The following is a 6,136-nucleotide window of genomic DNA, read 5'->3' on the forward strand; positions in this document are numbered from 1 at the left end:
TTGTTTACAAGATAGCCCTTGACTATAATCTCACCTGATGGTAAGTGACGATGCAATCTAAGATGGAAGCGGGCTAACAAATTAAGAGGAGGATGAAAATCCACACCCCTTTCGGTTTCTACACGACATCGTACCGGAACGCTAAATCGCTTGGCGGTACGTCTTTGTCGGTAGGGTGGTAACTAGCCACGGCCGAAGCCTTCCACCAGCCTATTGCATGGAGAGAGGGAGAGATGCAAATGGCTTAGGATTGTGGTGTTTGGAAGTCCCTTCAAAATACCTGTCCTGCAGTGGACACTGGACGTCCATTGGCTGATGTGCTGTTGATGATGATGATGAGGCTCAACACCTAGGCCTTAGGTTAATGGACACATTACCGTAGTTTGTAGGACGTATTCCAAGGGTCATCAGCTTGGTTTGAATGGAATTCAGACAAACAAAAATCTTTGCAGCATCTTTGTAATGTCGCATTAAACATTCTATGTATACCGGGTATACGTTGTAACGAAATCGTTTTAGGGCTTCAACTATTCTGTGCTTTTAGAGTGTGCTTACAACTTCTCGATCCTTTACTCCATTCATTACCCATATTAGGCGCACTGCTGAGCTCGAGTCTCCTCTCAGAATGAGAGGGGTTAGGCCAATAGTCTACCACGCTGGCCCAATGCGGATTGGCAGACTTCACACACGCAGAGAATTAAGAAAATTCTCCGGTGTACAGGTTTCCTCACGTTGTTTTTCCTTCACCGTTTGAGACACGTGGTATACACAACTGAAAAGTTGTTGGTGCATGTTCCGGACCGGATTCGAACCCACACACTTCGGAATTGGAGGCAGAGGTCATATCCACTGGGCTATCACGGCTCTCTTTACTCCATTATTATACCATAATTAATTTGGCATGATTGTAATCAAACGCAAACCATAACCATAAACAAACTATAGAGTCATGGACGCAGTCACAGCCATTAGCTAGTTCGATGTGAAAAAGTCAAGGCCATAAAGGCGGCAGTGTTATTTCCCACAATTGCCTTTCAGTTAAATACATTTCCCAAACATTATTTTTCCATTACAAACAAACTAGTTTTTCGCATAGACGAAAACCAATGAAAACAATAGTCGCTCCGCTAACAAAGCATTACCCGCTCCACCTTTTAGTGTCAAAAGTGTGAGAGGAATAAGGGTAAACAAATCCTCCAATTTCCATCACATTTATTCGAGGCGTGACGTCATCCCCCCATCCCCCTAGGAACATGTAATTTCTTAGTAGATAGTGTGAACGACACGCCCTATTGGCTCCGATATATTGATATCGAATTTTGTTAACATTATAGGCAATGTGTCTTAAAAATATGTTCAAGAAATTGTATTAAAATCTGATACGATATTTATGTATAGAGTGATTAGTAGGTAATATGTTAATTTATTAATCAAATAATATCCAATATAACAGAGACGCAAGTAAAAAGGTTCAAGATATTATAATTGCTGATGAAACTAGAGTACTTAAGTAGGTAACTTGTATTTTTTGTTTATACAATGACTGCCTCCGTGGCGCAGTGGTATGCGCGGTGGATTTACAAAACGGAGGTCCTGGGTTCGATCCCCGGCTGGGCCGATTGAGATTTTCTTAATTGGTCCAGGTCTGGCTGGTGGGAGGCTTCGGCCATAGCTAGTTACCACCCTACCAACAAAGACGTACCGCCAAGCTATGTAACGTTTCGATACGATGTCCTGTAGAAACCGAAAAGAGGCGTGGATTTTATTCTAATCCTAACAAGTTAGCCCGCTTCCATCTTAGACTGCATCATCGCTTACCATCAGGTGAGATTGTAGTCAAGTGCTAACTTGAAATAATAAAAAAAAGAAAAAAAAAAACAATACAGAACTAGAAATTCTCATGTACACCCAGCAATGAACAAGGTTAAATCATATCCTGCATCATTGCAATTGAATGTCTTTAAAAAAATGTTACGTATAAAAAAGTTTTTCTGCTTGTCTTTCTATGTCTGTGTGTATACTGCTAAGTCGCGCTATCGCATGGATCTACATTTAAAGGATTTTTAGGAGGTTTCACAGGTAAGCTTCTGCTGTAAGGCTCCACAGCTAGAACTTTTCATGAAGATCTGTTATTGAGTTATATGTATATATAAGGAAATCAGTACGTTGACTAGCATTAAGACGTACATACTTAATTATAATTAAATTCAGTTATAAAGACGATGACTGCTTACTCAAATTTTCATGTCGCGGCACAAGACGCGGGCGTTGTGATGTTGAATAATGTTGAATACTATTCAACATTTTTTTCTTGTCTCTTCAACTAGAATAAGAGTCTGCAAGGAGTGGGAGCTTCATGAATCTCTTTAAAGCACGAAGCTCCTTTCATGATGTTTTAGTTTTATAGGTTAGATGCTGCTCTGAAGCTGGATCAACAAAAAGGTTTCGCTTAAAACGACTGGGTGTAAGGTCACTGGCCAAGTCACAGCTCACAGGCATCTATTAAATCTTAGTCTTAGTCCGCGTACGCGCATCAATGTAACCACCATTACCACTTTAGAGTTCAAATTTTCTTTTCGCAATAAAAAGTTTCCTATAACCTTCTCCGTATTACGGTCTTCAACCGTGGTCAAGGTTCATTTAATTTCATTCAGTAGTTTCAGCGTGATGCCCGAATAACAAAAAAACACGGACAGACAGACAGACACAAAATCGAAAAAAAATATTTTTAGCTTCAGTATCGATTATACAATGCCCCCGAACTTTCGAACGAAAATTTACAAAATATCTTCAATGTACAGCATGTCATCTCAGCAGGTCATCTCCTCCCGGACAAAAATTCAGGGGTACGGGCCTCGAGGCTATGCCTCCTTGCCCAGGTAAGGCGCGGGGGATCTTGTTCCCCCGGTCATGTTCTTCCAGCCACTTTCGGGGCCGAGACCTTTCGGCCTAAGGGTAGTAGAGGATGTCAATCATGTGCCCCGCGCGGACTGCAATTTCATTTCATTTCAATGTACAGAATTCGTATTATAAGTATAGATTCTAGATGGCGCTGGCATCAGTTATGCCACGGTAACGTTTGGTGTTACAAATGGTTAAGTAAAATCTCAAATTGCGAATGTATAGAATTCGACCAGTTTTATTATAAGTATAGATTTGAATAATAATCTGAATATATTCCAATAATAAACTGTTTGGTCTTTTCCCTACGTCCGCGTGTCGTGTTTACACGTCCTATTCATTTCGATTCCCTCCCGAACTCAATATCCTGTAGCCGTCTATTTATTTAACATATCATATCAGCATTAGGTTGATATATAGGCTTTGATCCTTCCCGCTGGTCGCCCCGTCGTGATTTATGCTTACATTATCACGCTGAATGAGATATACTGTTTTGTTTGACGTGGATATCGCTTTTGACAATTCCAATTATTCTACTTTTAATTTGGCTGGTGGGAGGCTTCGGCCGTGGTTTGTTACCATCCCAAAAGGTAAAGGTGATAGCTTTCCGGTACTATGTCGTGTACAAACCGAAACCCCTTTCGGTTTCTACACGACACACCACTGCGCCACGGAGGTCGTCAAAAATCTCAACGATCAACGAAATGGATCAACATTGGAGATAGTCACATACTTAGTTAAATACCTACCTATACATAACTACACTGATTTATTTATTGAAACGACTTGTTAATTATTATCATATGCTATTCTCCCGTCAAAGTATACAAGCAGTTTGTTGGCAAGTCGACATTTATTATTCTTATTTAATCTAAAACTAATTGTAATAAGATATTTGACACCGAGATAACAAAAGACAATAAATAATCAACATATAAAAGAAAGTCATTCTTACAGAGCATGTGCATCCGTAAATCAGTGATGAGGTCCCCATGGAAAACTTTCTTTAATTTCTACTTGAGGACTCCTTCATTGATCTCCCTTTCTTTTTTGGGCCACTCAATTTTATTAGGTATATAATTTAGGCACCATGTAGCCGGTAGTTCTTTCTTTATTTCTTAAAGATTTTTAGATGTGATTCAACTTTAATGTCTATCGGTAAAATTTTACATACTTTAAACAGATAATTCATAATTACCATGTATTCTTTGTCTTGATTTTTTATTCACTATTAGGGTTCCGAACGAATGTAGTACAAAAACGGAACCCTTATTTTTAAAAGTCTAATTTGATTTTTTTAATTTCTTTAATATTAGTATTATACAATTGAGTAAGAGAAGTACTTACTAATTGTTGGCAATATTTTTAAAATGTAATTTTTCTTCAACATTATAACGTAGGTAATTAAAAAATATATTTTTTTCGAAGTCGATTAAAAATAAAAATTTAAATAAAAAAAATACAACCGACTTCAAAACCTAAAAACGTACCCACTAAACTAAAAAGTGAAAAATAACATTATAATATGTTCTACCGGCTGATCAGTATGAAGGCGGTGCTAAGCCGGTGATGTTTAATACATCAAGCCATGTGAGAATATCTTATAGATTTAGATTTTGCAGACAGTGTTGTTTCATGTGGTCCTGTCAGAAATGGCTTAAATTAAGGCAACACCGGCTAAGCACCGCCTTCATACTGATCAGCAGGTAGAACATATAATGATGTTATTTTTCACTTTTTTGGTTTAGTGGGTACGTTTTTAGGTTTTGAAGTCGGTTGTATTTTTTTTATTAAAATTTTTATTACTTTTCCATTTTTAGTGTAAAATTTCATCTCAAACGAATACATCAGACCCCTAATGACAGTCACAACCCATCTTGGTACAAATATCTCAGCAATACAAATGAATCAAGCCCAAGAACAGGGTAGCTACCGTAAACCGTTAAGGGGTTCCCTTAATTGACCTTGGTCTTCTTCATCAGACCCCTAATAACAGATACAACTCATCTAGGTCGAAAGTTCTCAGCAATACGAATTAATCAAGGCCAAACACAAGGCAGTTACTGTAAACTGTTAAGGAGTTCCCTTAATTGTCCTTGGTCTTCATCAGCAAATCCCTAAATGACAATCACAACCTATCTATGTGGAAAGTTCTCATTAATACAAATTAATCAAGCCCAAACACAAGGTAACTGCTGTAAATCGCCGAGGAGTTCCCTCATCTGTTTTATGGCTCTTTCATCAGATCGATTTTAAACCTTCATGAAATTGTAGTGCTTAAACGTACTAAATGGAAAAGTATACGAACACACTAGACACCCATATAATTTTCGAAAGTTCCCTTTAATTTCTCCAGGATTCCATCATCAGATCTTGACATGATGGCAATGGGACCAAATGGGGACTATACCGTTTCAAACAAAAAAAGAATTTTTGAAATCGGTCCAGGCGTCTTTGAGTAATCGGTGACATAAAAACAAAAAAAAAAATACAGACCGAATTGAGAACCTCCTCCTTTTTGAAGTCGGTTAAAAAGAATGCATTTACTTTTCTTATCGACGTGTTCAAAAATAAATTGGAAATGGTCTAGGAGATAGTCGCGTTTTCTAATACCCAGCTTCATTTCTGAGGCACGAGCGACTGATCGAAGGAAAACATTGTTGTGTGCTCGGCGGCTATCAATATAACACGGGAAATTTTACTGAAAATTCTTTAATGTTTTCTTTATAATATGTTATAAAGAATGAATAAGATCCCCTTTGTTGAACAACGGTTAAAAAACTTTTTTTTTATATAGCAATAAATATGTAGATAAATGGATCATCATCTTTACCTAATTTATTTATTTCATCATCATCATCATCATCATCATATCAGCCGATGGACGTCCACTACAGGAGACAGGCCTTTTGTAGGGTATCACGATACTGAGCCACCTGCATCCAGCGAATCCCTGCGACTCGCTTGATGTCGTCAGTCCACCTGGTAGGGGGTCGACCAACACTGCGCTTAGTGCGGGGCGCCATTCCAGCACGTTGGGACCCCAACGTCCATGGGCTCTTCGAATTATGTACCCCACCCATTGCCAAGTCTCGAAATAATGGGTCATCGCTGGCAACACGCACTGTTTGAATTTATTTATTTATATCACTATAACGAGCAATACTTGGCAGAGGCAGCATGATCGGCTTATTCTTAAGGTCCCCTTTCATATGAGAGTAGAGTCCTGTACTGC

The sequence above is a fragment of the Bicyclus anynana genome, chromosome 15, assembly GCF_947172395.1.
Source record: "Bicyclus anynana chromosome 15, ilBicAnyn1.1, whole genome shotgun sequence".
NCBI classification, from domain to species: domain Eukaryota; kingdom Metazoa; phylum Arthropoda; class Insecta; order Lepidoptera; family Nymphalidae; genus Bicyclus; species Bicyclus anynana.